The sequence below is a fragment of the Pteropus alecto genome, unplaced genomic scaffold (genome assembly GCF_000325575.1).
Source record: "Pteropus alecto unplaced genomic scaffold, ASM32557v1 scaffold170, whole genome shotgun sequence".
Lineage (NCBI taxonomy): Eukaryota > Metazoa > Chordata > Mammalia > Chiroptera > Pteropodidae > Pteropus > Pteropus alecto.
Genome location: NW_006429634.1, coordinates 1014519 through 1024881, shown reverse-complemented (window position 1 = coordinate 1024881; position 10363 = coordinate 1014519). Strand labels below are relative to the sequence as shown.

The 10363-nt window shown below is 43.0% G+C and overlaps 1 long non-coding RNA gene across 2 annotated transcripts in view; it reads left to right on the top strand.

Moving 5' to 3' along the window:
• The window catches only part of LOC107196124, a 45632-nt gene that overhangs the window by 724 nt on the left and 34545 nt on the right, over nucleotides 1-10363 (top strand). The window lies entirely within an intron of this gene.

The window sequence follows — 10363 nt, the reverse complement described above, 5'->3', positions numbered from 1 at the left end:
GGGGGCGGCGAGGCCGGGCATGGAGGTGTACCTACCAAGCCTAGTGGGAGTTGGGGATGAAAGCAGAGAATTCTTACCTGAAAAAGTATCTTTAAAGCTGAGACCTAAAGTTTACTGGCAAAGGAAAGAGAGAAGTCAGAGTAAGAATGAGTGAGGCAGGAAGAATAGCCTGTGTAAAGATCCTGAGGCCCAGAAGAGCCTAGCACAGCTGAACTGGAAGGAGCCAAAGGAAGAGAGGTTCTAGGAGCTCTGCGGAGTCATACCATGCAGAGCATTATAGACCAAGTTAAGGATTTCCTTTCTCCTATAGGCAGTGGAAAACCATAGAAACTTTTTTGAGGAGAGGGTTTTGATTTTCTTTGGAGTAGTAAATACATGCACATTGGTTAAGTTCCTCCAAACACTACACAAGGGCAGACTTAAAAAGTCTCTCATCTCTGTACCCCAGTGTTCCTGTTTTCTTCCCTAGAAGCAATTTGTCACAAATTCTTATATATCTTCACTGAAGAATTAAAAAAAGAAAAGTGTGACATGATCAGATTTGTACTTCAGGAGAATCGCACAAACAATTGAATTCCAAAAAAAAACACAGGAGGCTTCTGGTTCCTTCCAGATCTGGATCACTACTGATCCTACTCTGCCAAGCTGCCCAAGCTGCACTCAGTTGAAGGGTATGGCCACACATTCTTTCAAGAAGTGCTCAGTGTTTATTAAGGTGCTTGGTACGTGATAGACATTGAGAGCATACTTGCTGAAATAATGAAGATGCTGTAGGAGATACACAAACGAGCCATTCACTCAGCCACTCTTCTGAATGACCACTTGGCACATTCCTCTCCTTCCTCAAACCTCTACCATCTCCTACCCTATACTCTCAGCTGATGGTCTTACTTCCTATTTCACTGAGAAAATATAAGCCGCCAAGAGAACTTCCTTGAACTCCTACCACCACATCCATCAATCTTTTATCTGTGCACACAAGCTCTGTGTTCTCTCCTATACCGTGGAGAAACTGTCCACGTTCCTAGAGGTCAACCTCTCCTCTTTGCTACAAGTGCCACATCCTCTCAACAACTCAAGACTGTCACTAGTATTTCTCACCTCCTGCATCATCAATTTTTCCCCCTCTACTAGATCATTTTCACTAGCATGATGCAGTTCCTCCCATCTTAAGTAAAACTCCTCTCTTGACAGCATCATTCTCCGGCTACTGCATTTCCCTGTGCCCTTTTTCAGCATAACTCCTAGAAAGTGTTCGTATTTGCTGTCTCCAATTTCTTCCTTCTTTCGTGAACTCATTCTGATCAGGCTATTATTCATGTAATTCCGCTGAAACTGCTCTTGTCAAAAATTAACCTCTGTGTTCCCAGACCTCTTCTCTTTATACCAGCCTAGACTGACAAGTCCCAGATAAAGATATCAGTGCCCCTGTATGTGCATGGCATGGGTGCGTCTGTGTATTTGCATATTTGGGCTGCTCCTGTCCCCCACCTTGAGCTCAGAGACTCCCTGTGGGCTTCTAGGTACAGCCACACTGCCCCCAGATCCTGCCCCTAAACTGACTATTTCCCTAACATTTGTCATAGCTACTCACTCCCTCCTTAAAATGTGTTCTTCTGAAAAACCACTTTCTCTCAGTTTGTCTCCTTTTTCACAAGCCTCTCCTTCTGGGTCTCCTTTCCTACATTCTTTCCTCTTCCTGACCTGTAAACATTGGTATGGCCCAAGACTCAGAAGATCCCTTCTCCACCTATAATCATTCTCTATATAATCTCATTCAGACTTTAAATACCATCTAGATACAGAAAACCATCTGGTAGTTAGCAGAGGGGGGAAGGGGAAGGGCAGGCAAAATAGGTAAAGGCAAATAAGAGGTACAAACTTCCAGTTATAAAATAAATAAGTCGGGATGTAATATACAGCATATAGGGAATATAGTCAATAATATTGTAATAAATTTGTAAGGAGACAGATGACAACTACACTTATTGTGGTGATCATTTTGTAATGTACATAAATATCAAATCACTATAATATACACTTGAAATTAATAAGGTATTGTTTGCCGATTGTACTTTAATTAAAAAAATATATCTCTGAAGGATACAAGAATCTGGTGACAGTAGTTGTCTCTGGAGAGTAAAAAGGTGGCTGAGGAACAGAGTGAGTGAAAAATTCCTTATACCGTAAAGTCTTGTTCCTTTTGAGTATTTTTATTATGTATATGTGTTACATATTCCAAAAAAAATGAATTAAGTAATGCAAATAAATATTCAAATAAATAAATAAATACCATTTATATTCTGACAACTCCCAGATTTATATTTCTAGCCTGGACCTCTCTCTTGAACTCCAGATTTGTGACCCTTCTAAGCACAGGGCCCCGTGCAAAGATTCAAAAGGCCAGGTGCCTTGTCTTCAGGTGAGACAATTCTACAGTGCTACTTAGGCTCTAGAGTTCCCCCATGATAGACTGAGGCAACACTCAGCTAAACCAGGAATTGGCAAAGTTTCTATAAAGGGTTAGACAGTTAAAACTTTAAGCTTTGTGGGCCATACAGTCTCAGTCACACCTACTCAACTCTCAGTCACAGCTTCTCAACCCTGGATTCATAGATCAAAGTGCCCACAGATAATATGTAAACAAAATATTTGTGGCTATGTTCCAAAACAGATTTGGTCTGAAGGCCAAAGTTTGCCAACCCTGAGCTAAACATAACTTTTGTCTAGCTCCTTCCCTGCTCTCTCCTGCTTCCTTTGTTCCCTTACGGGTTTTACTTGAGACCATTCACCTATCATTCACTTACACAAGAAACCCATCTCAGACTTTGTTCCTAGGGAATCCAACCCAAGACAGCACCCTTCCTACATGTCCCTCCTGTGGGACACTTAAGACATATATCACAGGGTGCTGAAATTGCCTCTGTCCCCTCCATACCAGATTATAATCTCTTTGACATAAGTTTTGTCTCAGTTCCCTTATCAGGTATAGTCTTGTCCACCTTTTAATAATCAGGATCTAGCATATTTAATTCCCACTACTACCCTATAATGCAAACACCATCATTATTACTATATTACATATGATGAAGCCAAGACTGAGAAGTGTAAGCGCCCTCCCGAGAGCACATGGGAAGGTTCACTTTGAGTCCTCTTTTCTATTTTGCCCCCCTCATTCTACTCATCACCAAATCTTGTTACTTGTGTCTTCACCAAGTCTTCTTTGAGTTACTTTTTTTACTTTCATATCAGTTAGGCTGTCACCCTAGTCTGGCATCCTAATAGATTATCTGGGTGAGCGATGGGGCAGGAGGGGGACTGCAAGTATTGATTTAAATTTGTCATTCCTCCCACCCTCCCCCAGATCAGGGCTATTTGTTCTAAAATTAAATTTTCATTTTTAATAAATTCGTAATGGCACGAAATTCAAAAGGGGAAAAAGGATTACATAGTTAAAGCCTCCCTTCAATACTTGTTTCCCAGCCACCTAATTTTCCTCCCAGAGGCAACCACTATTACCTGTTTCTCATTTATCCTTCAAGGATACTCATGAATATGTCTGTATTTTTTCTTATTGGCTATATGTTATTTTAGTATGAATGTGTTATGTTGGATTTTCCTCACTTGAGCTAGCTTTCTTTAATGACATTTAATGAACTAGTTGGTTATACCCTCACTTTGCTCATGAAAGGATTTAAGGCCCTTTGTGTGTGTGTGTGTGTGTGTGTGTGTGTGTGTGTGTGTGTGTGTGTGTGTGTGTTTGTGTAAAATATGAGAGAAAAATGAGGCAAAGGAAAAATAAGGATGGGAACTTTTCAGTGACACTCCACTGTCTTCAATTTAAAGTCAGAACCACACCTTGACTCACAAGGCTAGGCACAAACTGGCCTCAGTTTACCTCTCTAGCCACATGACCCACCCCATGCTGTAGCCACCCTGAACTCCTTCAACTCCCTGCACACGCCATTTGTTGTCTTTCCCCGATCTGGATCTTTGCGTAGGCCACTGATGGAATATCCCCACCCCTTTGTCTTATTAATGTCACATTTCAGCTTAGCCTTCAGTTCCTTAAAGTAACTTTTCTGGACAGCCTCCCTCCATCAAGTTGGGGTGAGCCTTTTTCCCCCGTTCTTCTTTTTCCCCCGTTCTTTTTTGCTGCCTGGACTTCCCCAAGCATGGCACATATACATTGTATTTTAATAGTTCGTTTCCTTGTCTAAACCTCCCTCTTGTGAGGTCTGGGACCTCTTTATCTGATTTACTGTTGCCTACTCAGTGCCTAGCCGGTCCCAGCGCACAATTGGCATGTGATAAATAATTGTTCCACAAATGAATGAATCCAGAAATTAAATTAGATCCCAAATCCTATACCCTTTCTAGAGATGAGTCACAAATTTGACCTTTAACTTCCCAGCAACCAAAGTGAAGAGGGTCAGTATGACTAAGTAGAAAATCATACAATTGTGCAGGAGAAATATCACTTCCTTAAAGAGCCCTTCACTGACCCCTAAGTTCCCTTACTGGCACCTCTAAGTCCCCGCTACTATTTTTCCTTATTAGCATATATCAAAACTATAATCATTGATGGGGTAATTGGTTATTTTATATCTCTGTTCCCTACCAGACTGTATTTCATTTTTGAGTATATCCACAGCATAACTCACATTGCATGTAGTAGATACTTAGTAAATGTTTACCCAATGAATTAAAAGGACCATTATTCCTGCTACTGAGATCAGAAATCAGTTTCTCCTGTGAGTCTTCATGAAGAGGACACAGGACATATAATGTAAAGAAGTTTCTCAGTAATATCCATACAGGAGAACCACAGGCAACAGGCACAGGGCTGTTCCTTATGAGTCTCAATAAAGGCTGATGGCAGTGCCACAAGGCACAATTCAGGCAAAGTGATTTTGCAGAGAGCCAATAGGATGCCAATAGTATGAAATGTGGTGAAGAAGCTTCTGAAGACCTGGTTTATTCAAGAGTAAATGATAAAACATCTTCTGGTGTTGCTCTCTGAAGGCTGTCCTCTAACCTGAGTTCTGGATAGATTTAAGGGGCAGTGAATTCAACTTTATGCTCAGAGATACATGGAATGAAGCAATTCTGAGCTTCAGGTTAAATCCAAAGGCTGTCAACAGTCAGTTGAGCTCGGGGATAAAATTCATATTCACCTCAATTAATTAATGTCCTTTACAGAGAATATGATGGCATGTCAGAATAATCTGATGGAGACATATGTCTCATGTATGGCATATAATAATATGTATTACTGTTATATAGGACCATTTGGTATAATCATATACTATTGCCTCAATAACATATGTAGGGGAAAATGTAATAAAAGAGAAAGGAAAAAATACTTTAGAAAAACATGTTATTATGCAAGCATAACAATAAATTCTTAGCTGATAAATGTACCACAGCTAACATCACCACATAGTCCCTATTTGGGGGCACAATCTGATTTCTTGAAATTTTTTAATTTTGAATAAAAGTAATGTGTTACTTATAGAACTAAATGTCATTTTGTTATTATACTCCTATAGTACTTTTAATGCAAATAAATGGATACATGAGAAAATGAATACTTTTCAGATCAGATGTTTTGACTTTTGGATTCAGAAAACATGGCAAAGAGGACTCATTTCCAGTATCCCAACCTGCAAGAACCCCTCCCAGCTTCTCATGCTCATTGAGTACCACTCTGATCTACAGAGTCCTCTCTTTATTCATCCGTCTCAGCATTTACCACATTACATTGAGGTTATCTGGATTTGATTCTTTCTAGATGGAGAGAAAAACCACCTCTTTCCAGCTCTAGTAGCTACAAGAAGGGGTGGTAAAAGCCTCCCCCAGACTTGCATAGACCCTCCAGAACCACCTCAGACATGTAGTCTGCATTGAAACCGTGTGCTTATTGTGCAAACAGTTTTAAGACAAGCTCCCACCACTTGTTTTCAACCAAATTGTGGCCCCCGCACCCTTCCAATATCAAAACTCTAGAGGCAGAACATTCTGTCCACAGTGCCTAGCATGGTGCTCGGCACATAGCAAGACCAAATAAATAGTGGATGAACTGAATTGAGACTATAAAATTACCTTGCGACTTTTACCTTCCTTGTGATCTGGTTTTTTTCCCCACCTGTCTGACCAAGGCAAATGAATATTCTTGTAAGAAAACCAGTTGTTTTGTTCCAGTTGGTGGGACGACACCGTGAAAGCAGTCCTTGGATCAGTCCAGCTCAGTAATCCAAGAGTCGCGAGTGTTTCCAGGCAGTGTTCCCCAGAGTGATTTGTGGGCCGAAAATCACTAAGGGGTCAGTGTGTCAGTATTCTCCAGGTTCCCTCTGGGCATCTAGCATTCTCCCAGCTGCCACAGAGTTGAGCGACCTAATTGAATGATGCAAAGTGGCTGGACAGTCGGGAGATGGAGTGATTTAGAAACATTTGCATCCAGAAAGCACTCAGTGGAGCCATAATGTATGTATAGAACCCAATAGTTATAATTTCAAATTCTGGAGCCAGGCTCCAGACATTTGTATCTAAGATCTCTCTAAGGGATCTACTTCTGTCTCCAATAACAGCTCATATTCCTTCCACTAGTGCCATGATCACTCGAGAGGCACCTTTTACACCTGAGGGAAAATAAGGACTCATAGGCTATCCAGCAACTACTAAGTTTATATAATTAGCACTTTGATTCCTGTTGTACATGATGAGAGTTTTTAAAAATGATTCAACCTTTTAAAGTACCCATAATCAACATATATTTAATTTGAGTTCAAGGAGATATGGGAAAAACACCCTTCTGTTTGTGGGTTTAAATAAATGGAAAGGTTGATGCAGATAATGTAGTAGAGGTGATGTTATCCTGAAGAAAAAGTTTAGAGCCGGTTTTTTAAAAATTATTCACTTATATTTTGTAAACTTTTTTGAAGTATAACGTACATACATAACAGTATAAAAATCATAAGTGTACAACTTGACGAATTTTTACATATTTGGTCACATTCATGTAACTAGTACCTAGACAAAGAAACAAAACACCACCAGCACCCCCAGGAGCCCCTTGTTCCCCTCCCAGTTACCACTCCCTCAAGCATAACCACTACCCTGACTTCCAAAACCATAGATTAGTTTTCTCAGGGCTCTTTTTAAAGCTAAACTGGGAATAATGTGGTCATCTATTAAAGCACTTTGTTTTTTTTCAAGTATCTTAAGATTCACCACATTCTATTTGCTTCCTTTAAATTGTGCCTGTTCCTTGTCTCCCTCCTTTCATGCCAGATCCACTTCCATTTTAAGAAAACAAATCATGTTTCTCTGATTGTCGTTACGCAAACAAAGCAAACAAGCAGGCAAAATGGGCATCATTATTTATGGAGCATTTATTGGCATCTCCAATGTGCCAGGCACTGTCCCAGGGTTAGAAAGGCAATTATAATACTGAGGACAGTACAATATTGGAGGAAAGCAGTGGAGTGTCTTGGAACCTCCAAGAGAGAGGTACCTTACTCAGCCAGGTGGGCAAGAAAAGCTTCTCAGAGCAGTGTCTCTAAGAACAAGCAAGTGCCAAGACAGGGAAAAAGGCCAGGCTGGAGGCATAGCGGGTGGAGGGAGAATGGCAGAAGGCCAAAGGAGGGGGGATCACGTGCTGAGTCACAGAGGCACGGGGAGCTCATCCATTTTAGGAAATTACAAACAGATTGTTCCACATGAAGAAAGCCCACAGTGGCGAGACTTCTGGGTTACAGTGGTAGATTGAACGAGCGCATCAGTCTTTCCCTCCCCACTGAAAGCTCACCAAAACTACAATAAAGAGATGTAAGAAGCAAGAAAATAGATGGATGAATGAAAACAGCACATTCAAAAACAGCCAAAACCCAAGCCAGCAGTGGGGAAAATAGAACCGATTTGATTTACACCTACGGCGTGAGGAATTTGAATTAGACTTTGCACAACTACAGGAGGAGCTGAAGAAGTGGAGGTTTGGAGAGGGGAGATGGGGAAGCAGAGAAGGAGTCAGTAGCAAATCCTTCCGAAAAACGATCAAAGGCGGATACCACGGAGATTGCTGGGAGGTAGAGAAGCAGGCATGCGTGGCCACCAGAAGGGGAAACTTGTGCAGAGGCCCGAGTGGGCAGCAGCCTCCAAGTACACACCACTTCAGTGGGCCCAAGCCTCTGGTGGCGTGCCTGGGGCCACTGTGGCCAGCATTGGGACGAGGAGCTGACTGTGGACAAGAGGACAGGTTGGAACCCACCGAGTGCTCCGGCATCCATCTGCCACCGTATCTCCCCTTCAGAGAATGACAGCTGCTACTTCACTTTCACCTCCCAGTCCTCCCAGCATTCCTCGTTTGGCCCTCTCTCACATGGGACTCTATGGGGAAAGGGGTTCCAGGTAATACAGCTCCAGTTTAACCAAGTTGAAAGTAAAATTTGGAACAACGAGTGCAGGGGAGCAACAGGGCAGAAGGAGGCCGGACACCGGCACCAGGGAGCACCGTTCCAGACCTGATTGCACATGCCTGGACAGCTGGGTGAGAGGGAAATTCTGTCTTGCATACGCTCCTGCACCTTTGGGTCACTGTTTCTTCAGCTTAATGCTTATCCCAACTAAAACTCCCTATCCATATCCACTTGTACTTCTCACTTTCAATTTCTAATCTCTCCAAGTGGCAGATCTGCTATTTATCTGCTTTTCATTCTCTGTCAGTCCCTAGGCGTCCCATTCTGGTTGGCGGCCCCCAAGCCCGCAGCCACTCACAGCGCAAGCTAAGCCTTGCACTGCTCACTGCTCACCCCTGGAGGACTGCGGTGAATCTAGGTCTTTAGTTCAGGCAGAAGAGACATTCCACTTTCACTTTTGAAGATCCCGTTTCTTCTGTGGTGAGCCCAGCCTGCCTGTCTTGCCTCCTTTTCCCTGAACTGGCCTCAGGTGTGCACTTTGCCCTGCAGCCACCTTCCTCCAGCATAACTTACTTTCTCCAGCATGGACACTTGCGTCTCTTTAGAGGCTTCCTTCACAGCCAGTTTGTGTGAATGGTTTTGAAAGTCGGTCAGCGCCTAAGTGCCCAGAGTGTGCTCTCCTGCCTCAGTTGAAGGCTACCTTCCCCCAGGGCCTACAGCAAGCTAAGCCTCTGTGACAGAGACCCAGACATGCAGCAGTTTGAGTAAGATAAATCTTTATCATTTATGTAACAGCCTTAGAATGAGAGGTCGTGGCCAATAGGCTAGCTGTCCAGGGACCCAGGCTCCCTCCATCTTGTTACTCTGCCTTCTACAGGGTGTGGTCTTCATCTGTGTGGTCAGGGCTGGCCTCCTGCCATGTCTGTGTTCACATCCTTGCAGGTGTGTGGAAAGAAAGGAAGTGAAGGAAAAACAATTTCCTTTTCAGCAAGTGATATAGGAGTTATGCATATCCTTTCTGTCACATCCCACTGGTCAGAATTGAGTCAGAGGGCCACATCGTGGCTGCAGGAGAGGCTGAGAAATGTCATCTCTACAGGGTGACCATCAGCCCAAGTAAACTCTTATTTCTACAGAAGACGTGAGACGATGTGGAGGATAGATTTGGAGGGATAACCAGAAGTCCACCACAACCTGGCTACTACCCAACCCCTAGAGGATAATCACTCTCATCTACTTGCCACCACCCACTTCTGATAATATTCCTTTTCCCATCTCAGGCAAAATTTAGGACCTACCCAGAGAATTTTCCCTAAAAATGTAAAAATGGTGTCATCTGGTATAGCAGATGCTGTCTTCACACTGCCCATGTTCTTAGCCCTCCAGAGCACATGACACTGACTTCCAACTGTCAGTTCCTGAAAATCTTCACCTAGGGCTTTCTGCGGCTACCGGAGCCTGCTGCGCACAAGGGGCAGGCCTCCTGTGTTGGAGAATTAATGCCCTTCTCCTGACTCCAATTCAGTTCATCTCAACCAACACTGATATAGGCTCCCCGTTTCAGGGTCCATGCTGGATACTAGAGACACAAAAAAATCCCAAGCCCCATCAGCCCACGCTATAAGCCCAGGCACATAGAGTACCCAGTACTTTACCTGCATCCCTCACTTAATTCTCACACAGCCCTTTGAGGTTGGTTCTCTTCCTCTCTCCATTTTACACATGAGGAGACTAAGGCTTTGGAAGGATAAGTACTTGCCCAAATCATCAGCTTTGTAATCAGCAGAGACGAAGTTTGAACCCATGTCTGTCTGGCTCCATGAGGCTCCCTGCACCGAAAGCCTATTGTCAGTAGGGGAACAAGGCAGGTCAGGGAACAGGTAACATGTTGAATGCAACGATGAAATAGGTAAACTAGATAGATGATGGTTTCTTTCCTTCTTGCT